Here is a 13,919-nt window from a genome sequence, read left to right on the forward strand (position 1 = left end):
GTGACATCGGTTTGCAGCTCACCTCATCAAAAATCCTTCCAGCTTGCAAAGTACGGCGGTGTCAGCACTGAACCCGATCGAAGACCGGGTTACCAACACGAAGACCCTGCAAGAAACCTCCGCTAAGGCGGAGGGACACCCGACGAAGTCCTACGATCAGGAGGGATGTTCGGCTTGGGCTTGTAGGCCGCACGTCGAACAGGAGGCGCTTTGGGAAGAGGGTCCTCATGGTCCGTCCCGTCATAGCACGTCGCCTTGTCATCAGCTTCGTCGTGTGTCCTCTTCGCTGGCAAAGTTGACGCCGCGGGCATCTCCGTGTCAACGTCCTTCCCGTCGGTCGATTCCAAAACTGTCTCAGCTGCACCTACCGCAGCATCATCTGCTTTTCCCGCGTCCGCCTCAGTTCTGGCGTCAGGCACAGGTGGTTCTTCTGAGTTGGCAGCCTCATGTTCCGTGGGAAGCGTTGCTTTTTCTGAGGCTATGCTTTTCGGTACTGCGTCTTCCCGACTCTCACGGGTCGCCTCTACCGCGTCGACTTCGTCCATAAAATGCTCCTCAGTAGTATCCCTACGACCAGGACCAGCTACGGTAGCATATGTTCGCACGCACTGGGCGTCGTCGTGGCCGAAGCGACGACAGAGCCCGCAACGTGGCACACGGCACTCCCGACGTATGTGTCCGGTGCCGCGGCACCGGAGGCAGAGCGGAGCTCTGCCAGGAATGTGGACGAGTGCGACGTCCTCTCCAACACGCAGCTGGTGCGGTAAGTCATCGATGGTAATGCCCAGCTACGGTAGCATATGTTCGTACGCACTGGGCGTCGTCGTGGCCGAAGCGACGACAGAGCCCGCAACGTGGCACACGGCACTCCCGACGTATGTGCTCTGCCAGGAACGTGGACGAGTGCGACGTCCTCTCCAACACGCAGCTGGTGCGGTAAGTCCTCGATGGTAACGCCCACCTTCAGCTTCATTGTCACTGAGCGCGTAGTAGACGACTTGTCGACGCAGCCTTTGACTCTCCACTTGTCCCGAGTTATGTCGGTCACTTTTCCAAAAGCCGCCAGAGCTGCCTTCACGTCGTCATCTTTCACGCCGTGTAGCAGCCAGAACAGCTTCAGCCTGACGCCCTGGTTGCATGGGTCAATGACCACACAGCGGTGGTCCTTGACGTTGAACGCCTCCGCCTGTAGCATTTTGTTTTTTTCCTTCTTCATTGCAGAATGTCACGGCCCAAACATGATTCATCTGATATGCCCCGAGGGCAACCACTTCCGGCAGCAATGACAGACGCTCAAGAGCGTCACGAAAGTTTTCAACACGGTATGGCCTGGCTTGGACGTCGCCATGCAAAAAATCAGTATGCAAAACGCTCGAACCTGTTGGCAAATGCGGCAAAATCAGCTGGTAGTCCTCGTTCGGTTTGATCGTACTCCTGATACCGCGGCCCGGCTGGGCCGCTAAATCCGCTCCTTGGGAGCCCATGATACACACGTCCGTCACGCTCGGTGGCCGGAAGTAGAATCCCACGGCTGCCCGGGAGGGACGGAGGGCACAGGGAAAGAGCCGGTGTGAAGGCTGACAAACTGGTTGTGACGAAGAAGAGAGGAGAACGATGGAAAGCAGAGCAGGGGTGACCCGAGTCGGAAAAGTGGAAAAAATAAGTGCCGTGACCAGGATTCGAACCTGGGTTATTGCGGCCACAACGCAAGGTACTAACCACTATACGATCACGGCTGCCCGGTAGGGACGGACAGCATAGGGAAAGAACCGGCGCCAATGCAAACTGGTTTTGACGAACTAAGGAGGAGGAGGATGGAGAGCAGAGCAGGGGTGATCCGAGTCGGAAAAGAGAAAAAAATAAATGCCGTGACCAGGATTCGAACCTGGGTTATTGCGGCCACAACGCAAGGTACTAACCACTATACGATCACGGCTGCCCGGGATTTTTTTTTTCTTTATTTCCTTTTTCACAAGTACACACAATATTCACAAGTTCAAAACGCTTGCCAGCTTTCGGCGAGCGTGGGCATTTGAAACCGTTTCATGTTGACAAGGTCATCTAACACAGGCAACCACTCTGGTGGTTCAGCCCGCACTTTGAAAGCCTCACGAAGAAGTACAACACTTTCCTTGAAGTATTCTCTGGCAGGTTGGGGATTTACGTCTGCGTGGTGCACTGCCATTCTTGTTTTCCATATGCTATGAAGACATAGTACCATAATCATATCGTGCGGCACCCCTTCGTGGTTTGAGGTCGGGAGGAAGCGGATGCCATATGGCGTTACCGGCAAACCTTTTTTCAAAGTGCGCTGCAATATGTCCCATAAGAATGTTGCTTCTTCACAATCAAGAAAAATATGGTCAATAGTTTCTGGTTGCCTGCACGGTAAGCAGTCTATCGTCCATGGCACAAAGATGCCCTTCTGCTCAAGCCACGGTTTAACGGGGAGAGTTCCGGTGTGCAAATGAAAGAAAAAAGTTTTCGCAGTAGGCCGCACTGGCATCCGCTTCACTCTTTTCAGTACGTCTTTGCCAGCCCCTGCTGAGCGAAAGGTGCGATACAGTGGTTCTGGCATAGATACATCAACAACAGCTTTATACAATTGCTTTCGAGCCACGGTGCTCAGATACTCTAATGAAAAACGCGCGGCGAGGAACTGGAAAGCCCAGACCACTTCTCGTAGGAAGCCTCGCACACTCGGTCCAGTGACTTGGGCAGAAGACACTATGAACCCTGGCATCATGTTACAAAGTCGCGTTTGGATCACAGTACGAAGGAAACCGTTCCTTTGGTCTCGCACAAAGAGAAATCTAGATACTACCTGTTTTAAAAACAAGTGTGCCAAGCCCAGTCCGCCGCTCTTCACTGAGCGAAATAAATTTGTACGGCTCGTACGCTCCCATGTTGAACCCCATATATACACTGCAAGCACTCTATGCAGCCTTTGAATGCTTGCTCTCGTCGCACACAATGCCTGGAGGACGTACCAGATCTTCGCTACCAGAAAGATATTGCACACAGTAGACCTTGCGAATATAGAAAGGTTTCGCCCTCCAAACTTCGTAGATTTTTCCTTTATTAGTTCTGCTTCATTTCTCCAATAGTCATTTGTGTCTTTGTAGTGGTTTAAAGGTATTCCTAGATATTTCGTTGGAACCAATGTCCACTGCATGCTTTCGAAGACTGCAGGAGGAGTGTCCCACTCTCCATGCCAAAAGCCTAAGGATTTGTCCCAATTGATAACGCTGCCTGTCACTTTGCAAAAATTAGTCGCAACGCTGACAGCTTTACTGATGCTTGCTTGGTCAGAACAGAAAACCGCAATGTCGTCAGCGTACGAGAGCAGTTTAACTTCACTTGTGCCCAACTGAAAACCTTTTATTGCACTGGACGATATGATTTTCAAACAGAAAGGCTCCAGGTAGAGCGCGAACAGCAATGGAGATAAAGGACATCCTTGCCTGACAGAGGTCTTGATCTGAAAACTGACTGTTAATGTTTTATTAATTATAATCCCGCTAAAAATATCTGCGTAACACATTTCTACACCTTCCAGCAGGACTGTACCGACGTTAATGTGTTCTAAAATGCTGAAAAGGACATTATGCGCAACTCTATCGAAGGCCTTCTCCAGATCTAGTTGCAACATCGCTACCTTCCCGCATAAGGCATCGCAGCACTCTAGGACGGTTCTAGCTATGTGTATGTTCGTTAGAATGGATCTTCCTTTAATACCACAAGTCTGGTGCGGTCCCACAAGCTCAGCTATAACACTTTGAAGCCGTCTGCCTAAAATTTTTGCAAAGACCTTATAGTCCGTGTTCGTTAGGCTTATTGGTCGATATGATCGCACTGACAACAACGTAGCCTGGTCATCTGTTTTGGGGATCAACACAATGTGGCTTTGCCTAAAAGAAGGCGGTAATTTCTTAACTCTGTATGCTTCTTTGAAAACGTTATAAAGAGCTACTGCTATCTCCGTTTTAAATGCTTTGTAAAATTCTGAGCCAAAGCCATCAGGTCCTGGCGACTTCCCTGCACTTAATTCATCAATCGCCCACTCTATTTCTGAAACAATAATGGCCACTTCAAGATTTGTTTTTTTCCTTTTCTTCAAGCTTTGGCATTAGCCTAAGGAAATCTCTTTCAAACCCTTCTAGTATCTGTGGTTCGTGACCAAGCAGTTCTTGATAATAGTCGACAAAAGCGCGGCGTATCAGTTCTTGGTCTTGCACAACTTCATCTCTGTATCTTATCGCTTTTATTTCATTGCGCGACGCGTAGCTTTTTTCGTCTGAAAGGGCACGTTTAGTCGGTGTTTCACCCATATATAGCCTTTCCGCCCGTGCGCGTACTACAGCTCCTTTGTATCTGTCTGTATCAATTATTTCTAGTTTGCTTTTAACTTCTTTTATTTCTTTCGCAAACCTACCCGGATCAATGGCTTCTACACTTAAATAAAAGTCAAGCTGACTTTGCAGTGCAGTTTCTTCTTTTTTCCGTATTCTCCGCAGCTCACTGGCTCTTTCAATGGCTGCTATTTTTGCATTTTGCTTAAAATCTTCCCATGCTTGAACATAACACTGCGGTTCACTCGCTAGTAGATCTCCAATTCTTTCTTTTATTTCCTTCACATACTGTTCATCATCGAGGATCTTAGCGTTGCATTTCCAGAGGTACCAGCTGAACTTGGCTGGTTTCCTTGGTCCTAGCGCACACGTAACCAAGCTATGGTCACTAAAAGAAACGTTTTTGACGTCATATTTTGTGCAGTGAGATGCCAGACCGGCCGAAACATATATTCGATCTAGTCTAACATGGCTGTTTCGCTGGTAGTGCGTAAAGCGAGGCACTGTACCGTTTGACAGAAAACACCCTACATCTTGTAATTGGTAGTCTTCCGTTAGCGAATTCAGCACGGATACGCTCGCATCTCGTATCGGTAAATCTCCCATTCTATCTACAACTCTCCATACGCAGTTGAAGTCTCCCATCATTATAATGACCCTGTCACAGTTCAGATAGCATTCAACCCTTTCAAAAAACACTCTGCGCTCGTTTGCTGCATTTGGAGCGTATATGTCAACTATACGAAACTTCTGGGCATGCAGCGTTATGTCACATACAATGAGCCTTCCAGAAGGGCACGCGTACACACTATCAACAGTTATTTCTCTGGTATGCTTCAGAAACAGAGCACAACCACCGGCTGTGCCAATTGCATGGGAAACACACACATTATAATACGTCCTGAACGGTTCAACCATGCGGTTCGTTCCTTCCTCGCTTTAAACCTTTGTTCCCTGTATGGCAATTACATCCAAATCATTTTCCATAAAAAGCCGACTCAGCTGATATTGTTTTCTGCGCGCCGACAAGCCTCGCACGTTAAGCGTGCCTACATACAGAGGTGTTTGGAGAGTTACTGCCATTTCTTTGCCGTTTTAATTTCCACATACGAATCGCATGGTAGCACTTTGATTATCACGAGACAGCCAAACACTCACATTTTTAGTGCATATTCCACCCGCTCGAGCCATTTTGGTTGACACTTCGAGTTCGCCGTTGTGGCCTCGACGCAGTCTTTCTGGTCGGTTCCGGTGTTGCCACTGTCCGGCTGGAAAAAAAGACGCCACGTCACGTCGCCGGTGGTGCCGGCGGTTTCCGCTCGGGCCATAGCTCGAGCGGTATTTTCGGCGCTGGCTTCAGGGTTGGCCCTCGAGTGGGCGTGGTCTTCACCGGCGGCTCATCCGTTGCAGTCTGGCTGGTCTTGTGCCCGTCTTTGATGTCTTCATGCAGTCGTTTTGACGCAAGACTGCTGGCATTAGTCATGGTCACGTCTGTTAGTTCAGGCACTCCCTCCACCTCTTCACACGGTGCATTGCCTCTGTTCATTGGGTCACTCGTCAGCAGAGCCTCTTTGGTATCGGTCGAAGCGTTGGTATTCACTTTCTCATTTGAAGCTGCATCCACTTCGTGCGCCTGTGCAGTCTTACCTTCGCCAAGAGTTAGCGAGGTATCTGCCTCAGGCGTAGTTTCTGCCGCGTCTGCCTTATCCATTAGATGCTCTGTCGACAGTTCCTCGTTTGCGTTCCGGCCTGCCACGTTTGCGTAGGTACGCACGCATGTGCTTTCATCATGGACATATCGCCGACACTTGGTACAACGTGGCACTCGCAAGTCACGCCTAATATGACCCGTAGCATGGCACCTCAAGCACAGCGCGGACCGTCCAGGAACGACGAGAAGAGCCATGATTCCTGCGACCCGCAGCTGATGGGGCAGATCTTCTATCGTCACACCAGGCTTGAGCTTCAGGCCAACCGTGCGCGTAGACGAGCCTTTGTCTGCAATTCCTTGTACTCGCCAGCGTTCCTTGTAGACATCAGTCACCTTTCCATACGGTGCCAGCGCAGAGCGCACTTCCTCCGCTACGTTATGTAGCACCCAGTAAAGCTTGACACGTACTTCTTGGTTTTCAGCGTCGACAACAAGGCACCGTTTCTCTTTCACCTTTACTTCGCCGGTTTGCACCATCTTCTTAGCAGCTTCGGCACTTTTAAAAGTGACGGCCCAAACGTGGTTCATCTGGAACGCCCCCAGAGCTATCACTTCAGGGAGCACTCCGAGATGAACTAACATGTCCCGAAAGTCTTCCACCCGGTAAGGCCTGGCTTTCAAATCCCCGTGAAGAAAAACAGTATTCATAACAGAAGCACCTGTTGGCAGTGGCGGTAGAACAACTTGATAATCCTGGCTTTCTTCAGCAAAAAACCTGTTACCGCGGCCCTGCTGGGCCGCTGGCACCGCTCCGACGGAGCCCATGATAACGCGTCCGTTCGCTAGCGCGGCCGGAAGCAGAATCCACGGCTGCCCGGGAGAGACGGACGGCATAGGGAAAGATCCGGCGCCAATGCAGACAAACTGGTTTTGACGAACTAAGGAGGAGGAGGATGGAGAGCAGAGCAGGGGTGATCCGAGTCGGAAAAGAGAAAAAAATAAATGCCGTGACCAGGATTCGAACCTGGGTTATTGCGGCCACAACGCAAGGTACTAACCACTATACGATCACGGCTGTCCGGGAGAGACGGACGGCATAGGGAAAGAGCCGGCGCCAAGGCAGACAAACTGGTTGTGACGAAGAAGAGAGGAGAAGGATGGAAAGCAGAGCAGGGGTGACCCGAGTCGGAAAAAGAGAAAAAAATAAGTGCCGTGACCAGGATTCGAACCTGGGTTATTGCGGCCACAACGCAAGGTACTAACCACTATATGATCACGGCTGCCCGGGATTTTTTTTTTCTTTATTACCGACTTGGCCGGAAAAACGAAACACAAAATACAATGACATGACAATAAAAGCACTGGTCAGTTTCTAGCTAGTGCACGATGATAAAATGGGTTAAATGATTTTAGTTGGTCGAGGACAGGCAACCACTCAGGTTGTGGAGCTCGCTGTCCGAAAACTTCCTGTGTGTACATGATGCTCTCAATGAAATACTGATGTGCAGGATGCACAACAGCATGTTCATGCCTGACATCCATTCGCGTGCGCCATAGGCTATGCATGCAGAGCAACATTAGCAGGTCGCAAGGCACTTCACCTGGTTCTGTACATGGTAGGAAGCGTATTCCAAAAGGCGTCAAAGGTAACTCTTTTTTCAAGGTGCGTTTCAAGACATCCCAAAGAAAGACAGCGTCATGACAATCGAGAAGGATATGCTCTATAGTTTCCACTTTTTTGCAAATTATGCATTCCACTGACCAAGGTACAAAAAGGCCTTTGCTCTGCAACCATGGCTTCACTGGGAGGGTTCCAGTATGCAATTGAAAAAAGAAAGAACGCACTGAAGGCTTCACCGGCATTCTTTTGACCCTTCTTAGCACATCGCGTTCGCGACCCAAAAGATATCCACTGCGATAAACAGGCACTGGCAGAAACACATCGAGCAGGTCCTTGTACATCTTTTTCCTTGTTACAATGGCAAGATACTCATCGGAAAAATTTGACCGAAGAATACGCACTGCTGCAACAACTTCTTGCAAAAAAGCACTTAACCCACTCCGACCTGCAGACATGGACGAGACAACATAATCAGGCAGTGATTCTGACAATCGCTCTTGTATAACAGTACGCAGAAAATCATTATCTTGACGCAAGAAAAAGAATCTAGTCACTATCTGCCTCAGAAATAAATTTGATAACCCTAGCCCACCGTTCCGCACCTTATGGAACAGATTGCATCGGCTGGTACGTTCCCATGTTGACGACCAAATAAACGTTGCAAACACTCTGTGCAACCTTTGCACTGAAGTCCTGGGCAAAGTTAACGCTTGCAGAACATAAAAAATCCTCGCTATTAAAAACATGTTGCACACCGTAGCTCTTGCAAACATGGAAAAGTTGTGACTGCCCCATTTGCTTGTCTGAGCTTTGACTCGTTTGGTTTCATGGGCCCAATATTCTTTGCTTTCTGTGTAGTTGGTTAGCGGCACGCCGAGGTACTTTCCTCGCGTGTCTACCCACTTCATTCGACAGAATACTTCTGGCGTGGCCTGCCACTTTCCATGCAAAAAACCAAAACATTTCTGCCAGCTTATCGCACAGCCACTTGCATCACAAAAATTTACGGCTTCTCTCACCACTTCTTGCACGCTTTCCTGGTCTATGCAGAACACTGCTATATCATCTGCCTCACTGACGACAAGACAGGAATACTATTACTCAGGCGCTTATTAATTATGAACCTTGATGCACAGCCATTGTAAACCATTTTCACGCCATCAGTGATGATACATCCTACATTCACATGTTCCAACAGCGCGAACAAAATTTCATGTACAACTTTATCAAACGCCTTATGCAGGTCTAGTTGGATCATGGCGACACGACCCTCCGTTGCATCATAGCATTCAAGGACACTTCTAGCTACGTGTATGTTAGTAAAAATGGATCTGTCTTTTATGCCGCAGGTCTGGTGTGGGCCAACAAGGGTTTTAATTACTGTTTGGAGTCGTCCGGCTAGCACTCTCATATAAATTTTGTAGTCTACGTTAGTTAACCTTATTGGGCGGTAACACTCAACTGACTGCAACCTACTCGGGTCGTCCGATTTTGGGATCCACACCACGTGGGAAGTTCGAAAAGACGGCGGAGTTAACTTTCTTTCGTAACATTCGCTTATTACGCGCTGTAATGCTATTGCCATTTCTGTTTTCAAAGCCTTGAATTATAATGCCAATGTCTTCCAATTCTGCTTCATTAATCATCTCAGACAGCAGCTCGGCACTCGTGTCCTGCAGGGTTTTGTTGCTTGTGCTATCTTCAGGTCTACACACGCAGTTGAAATCTCCAAGCAATAGTACACGCTTTTCTGTCAGCAGGAAAGGTTGAACACGGCGAAAAAAGGCATCTCGTTCGGGAATTCTATTAGGTGCATATACACACACAGCTCTCCACTCTACACCAGAAAAGTAAAAATCGCATGCTACAATCCGGCCACTTTCACAGGAAAATACAGTTTCCACGGCGACTTTGCCGTTTCGAGTTAAAATCAAACACCCTCCCGACTTTCCTTCTGCATGGCACACGCAAACACTGAACTGTGCACGGTAAATTTCTGCCATCGCATCTGTCAACTCTTCGCTTTCAATTTTTGTCTCTTGAACAGCCAACAGATCGATTTCGTTTTCGAACAAGAGACGTTTAAGCTGATTTTGCCTTCTTCGCGCAGAAAGACCTCTCACGTTCAGTGTGGCAATACGCAAGCTAGATGTTAGTTGAGGCGAAATCTAAATGGTTGGGATTCGCCGCAAGTGACATCGGTTTGCAGCTCACCTCATCAAAAATCCTTCCAGCTTGCAAAGTACGGCGGTGTCAGCACTGAACCCGATCGAAGACCGGGTTACCAACACGAAGACCCTGCAAGGCACCTCCGCTAAGGCGGAGGGACACCCGACGAAGTCCTACGATCAGGAGGGACGTTCGGCTTGGGCTTGTAGGCCGCACGTCGAACAGGAGGCGCTTTGGGAAGAGGTTCCTCATGGTCCGTCCCGTCGCAGCTCGTCGCCTTGTCATCAGCTTCTTCGTGCGTCCTCTTCGCTGGCAAAGTTGACGCCGCGGGCATCTCCGTGTCAATGTCCTTCTCGTCGGTCGGTTCCAAAACCGTCTCAGGTGCACCTACCGAAGCATCATCTGCTTTTCCCGCCTCCGCCTCAGTTCTGGTGGCAGGCACAGATGGTTCTGCTGAGTTGGCAGCCTCATGTTCCGTGGGAAGCACTGCTTTTTCTGAGGCTATGCTTTTCGGTACTGCTTCTTCCCGACTCTCACGGGTCGCCTCTACCGCGTCGACTTCGTCCATAATATGCTCCTCAGTAGTATCTCTACGACCAGGACCAGCCACGGTAGCATATGTTCGCACGCACTGGGCGTCGTCGTGGCCGAAGCGACGACAGAGCCCGCAACGTGGCACACGGCACTCCCGACGTATGTGCCCGGTGCCGCGGCGCCGGAGGCAGAGCGGAGCTCTGCCAGGAACGCGGACGAGTGCGACGTCCTCTCCAACACGCAGCTGGTGCGGTAAGTCCTCGATGGTAACGCCCACCTTCAGCTTCAGTGTCACTGAGTGCGTAGTAGACGACTTGTCGACGCAGCCTTTGACTCTCCACTTGTCACGAGTTATGTCGGTCACTTTTCCAAAAGCTGCCAGAGCTGCCTTCACGTCGTCATCTTGCACGCCGTGTAGCAGCCAGAACAGCTTCAGCCTGACGCCCTGGTTGCATGGGTCAATGACCACACAGCGGTGGTCCTTGACGTTGAACGCCTCCGCCTGTAGCATTTTGTTTTTTCCTTCTTCATTGCAGAATGTCACGGCCCACACATGATTCATCTGATATGCCCCAAGGGCAACCACTTCCGGCAGCAATGACAGACGCTCAAGAGCGTCACGAAAGTTTTCAACACGGTATGGCCTGGCTTGGACGTCGCCATGCAAAAAAATAGTATGCAAAACGCTCGAACCTGTTGGCAAATGCGGCAAAATCAGCTGGTAGTCCTCGTTCGGTTTGATCGTACTCCTGATACCGCGGCCCGGCTGGGCCGCTGAATCCGCTCCTTGGGAGCCCATGATACACACGTCCGTCACGCTCGGTGGCCGGAAGTGAGCTCCCCCGGGAGGGACGGACGGCATAGGGAAAGAACCGGCGCCAAGGCAGACAAACTGGTTTCGATGAACTAAGGAGGAGGAGGATGGATAGCAGAGCAGGGGTGATCCGAGTCGGAAAAGAGAAAAGATAAATGCCGTGACCAGGATTCGAACCTGAGTTATTGCGGCCACAACGCAAGGTACTAACCACTATACGATCACGGCTGCCCGGGAGGGACGGACGGCATAGGGAAAGAACCGGCGCCAAGGCAGACAAACTGGTTTTGACGAACTAAGGAGGAGGAGGATGGATAGCAGAGCAGGGGTGATCCGAGTCGGAAAAGAGAAAAAATAAATGCCGTGACCAGGATTCGAACCTGGGTTATTGCGGCCACAACGCAAGGTACTAACCACTATACGATCACGGCTGCCCGGGAGGGACGGACGGCATAGGGAAAGAACCGGCGCCAAGGCAGACAAACTGGTTTTGACGAACTAAGGAGGAGGAGGATGGATAGCAGAGCAGGGGTGATCCGAGTCGGAAAAGAGAAAAAATATATGCCGTGACCAGGATTCGAACCTGGGTTATTGCGGCCACAACGCAAGGTACTAACCACTATACGATCACGGCTGCCCGGGAGGGACGGACGGCATAGGGAAAGAACCGGCGCCAAGGCAGACAAACTGGTTTTGACGAACTAAGGAGGAGGAGGATGGATAGCAGAGCAGGGGTGATCCGAGTCGGAAAAGAGAAAAAATAAATGCCGTGACCAGGATTCGAACCTGGGTTATTGCGGCCACAACGCAAGGTACTAACCACTATACGATCACGGCTGCCCGGGAGGGACGGACGGCATAGGGAAAGAACCGGCGCCAAGGCAGACAAACTGGTTTTGACGAACTAAGGAGGAGGAGGATGGATAGCAGAGCAGGGGTGATCCGAGTCGGAAAAGAGAAAAAATATATGCCGTGACCAGGATTCGAACCTGGGTTATTGCGGCCACAACGCAAGGTACTAACCACTATACGATCACGGCTGCCCGGGAGGGACGGACGGCATAGGGAAAGAACCGGCGCCAAGGCAGACAAACTGGTTTTGACGAACTAAGGAGGAGGAGGATGGATAGCAGAGCAGGGGTGATCCGAGTCGGAAAAGAGAAAAAATAAATGCCGTGACCAGGATTCGAACCTGGGTTATTGCGGCCACAACGCAAGGTACTAACCACTATACGATCACGGCTGCCCGGGAGGGACGGACGGCATAGGGAAAGAACCGGCGCCAATGCAAACAAACTGGTTTTGACGAACTAAGGAGGAGGAGGATGGAGAACAGAGCAGGGGTGATCCGAGTCGGAAAAGAGAAAAAAATAAATGCCGTGACCAGGATTCGAACCTGGGTTATTGCGGCCACAACGCAAGGTACTAACCACTATACGATTTTTTTTTTTATATTGCCAGGATTATAGTCAGCATGAAAGGGTACAAGGCGTAAAACATATCAGCCACACTTGGGCTAACATGACACTAAAATTTTTTCAGAGACACCAATGCATCCAGACAAGCAATCCATTCTGGTGGATCAGGGAGCGCTCGATAAACTTCTCTGAGACATACGATACTTTCGATAAAGTGGTCTCTGACAGAACGCACGACAGGTTCGGCATGTTCAAACTGCATTCTCGTTTTCCACAGCGCGTGGAGGCCCAGGACCATGATAAGATCGTACGGTATATCGTCCGAAGCGTCTACCGGCAGGAATCGTATTCCATATGGGTCAAGAGGCAACTGTTTCTTTAATGTGCGCTGGAGAACGTCCCAATGGAAAATCGGGTCCCAGCAATCTAGGAATACGTGCTCTATGGTTTCAGGCTTTTTGCATAAAAAGCAGTTTGTTGACCACGGTATGAAGATGCCTTTTTCCTGAAGCCAGGTCTTAACTGGAAGTGTGTTGGTATGTAGCTTAAAGAAAAAGGATTTAACTGAAGGTAATATTGGCATTTTCTTTACTCTTTTGAGTACGTTTTGTCCAGGGCGTCCACGGTGTGGTAAACGGTATAACGGTACAGGTAGCATGGTGTGAACAAGGTCCTTATACAGTTTCTTCCTACTAACAGTGCACAAGTAGTCTTGTGAAAACCGCACGTTTAACAACCTGAACGCGAGCACTACTTCGCGCAGATAACCAGTCACAGCGCCACATGTGTTCTCACATGACGTCACAATGAATCCTGGCAGAAGTCTACGTAGCCTCACCTGCATCACGGTGCGGAGAAAGGGGTCATTTTGATCCCTTAAGAAAAGAAATCGTGACACGACTTGCCGCAAAAACAAGTGAACCAGACCTAGCCCACCGCACTTGACTGAGATAAACAAATTAGTTCGGCTAGATCTCTCCCAGGTCGAGGACCAAATGAAAATAGCGAGGACCCGATGGATTTTTTGTATGCTCGTTCGCGATGCACACAACACGTTCATCACATACCATATTTTTGAAATTAGGAAGACATTGGAGACAGTCGCACGGGAAAACATTGACAGCTGTCTTCCCTGCCATGCATCAGCCTTTTCTTTTGCCTTCGTTGTTTGATCGGTCCAGTATTGTTCAGGATCACGATAACACTCCAGGGGCGCACCGAGGTATGGTTTAGGAACTGTTGACCAATGAAGGCGACAAAATTGCTCCGGCGTGGCGTCCCAGTCGCCATGCCAAAATCCATAACTTTTGTCCCAATTTATCTGGGCTCCGGTGTATTCGCAAAATTGTTCAACAACAGC

General features: G+C 49.7%; 8 non-coding genes across 8 annotated transcripts; all 8 read right to left on the minus strand.

Annotated features, from left to right (window-relative positions):
• Positions 1-1,664: 1,664 nt before the first annotated feature.
• Positions 1,665-1,736, minus strand: TRNAH-GUG (transfer RNA histidin (anticodon GUG)). Its single transcript has one exon. It is a non-coding gene; the product is annotated as a tRNA-His (tRNA).
• A 128-nt stretch (positions 1,737-1,864) lies between these two features.
• On the minus strand, positions 1,865-1,936 carry TRNAH-GUG (transfer RNA histidin (anticodon GUG)). The gene has a single exon. It is a non-coding gene; the product is annotated as a tRNA-His (tRNA).
• A 5,070-nt stretch (positions 1,937-7,006) lies between these two features.
• On the minus strand, positions 7,007-7,078 carry TRNAH-GUG (transfer RNA histidin (anticodon GUG)). Its single transcript has one exon. It is a non-coding gene; the product is annotated as a tRNA-His (tRNA).
• A 4,422-nt stretch (positions 7,079-11,500) lies between these two features.
• On the minus strand, positions 11,501-11,572 carry TRNAH-GUG (transfer RNA histidin (anticodon GUG)). The gene has a single exon. It is a non-coding gene; the product is annotated as a tRNA-His (tRNA).
• Positions 11,573-11,703: 131 nt separating this feature from the next.
• On the minus strand, positions 11,704-11,775 carry TRNAH-GUG (transfer RNA histidin (anticodon GUG)). The gene has a single exon. It is a non-coding gene; the product is annotated as a tRNA-His (tRNA).
• Positions 11,776-11,906: 131 nt separating this feature from the next.
• TRNAH-GUG (transfer RNA histidin (anticodon GUG)) lies at positions 11,907-11,978 on the minus strand. The gene has a single exon. It is a non-coding gene; the product is annotated as a tRNA-His (tRNA).
• Positions 11,979-12,109: 131 nt separating this feature from the next.
• Positions 12,110-12,181, minus strand: TRNAH-GUG (transfer RNA histidin (anticodon GUG)). The gene has a single exon. It is a non-coding gene; the product is annotated as a tRNA-His (tRNA).
• A 131-nt stretch (positions 12,182-12,312) lies between these two features.
• Positions 12,313-12,384, minus strand: TRNAH-GUG (transfer RNA histidin (anticodon GUG)). The gene has a single exon. It is a non-coding gene; the product is annotated as a tRNA-His (tRNA).
• Between the last annotated feature and the right edge of the window lie 1,535 nt (positions 12,385-13,919).

The sequence above is a fragment of the Amblyomma mixtum genome, chromosome 9 (assembly GCF_055824585.1).
Source record: "Amblyomma mixtum isolate Tamu chromosome 9, ASM5582458v1, whole genome shotgun sequence".
Classification (NCBI taxonomy): Eukaryota; Metazoa; Arthropoda; class Arachnida; order Ixodida; family Ixodidae; genus Amblyomma; species Amblyomma mixtum.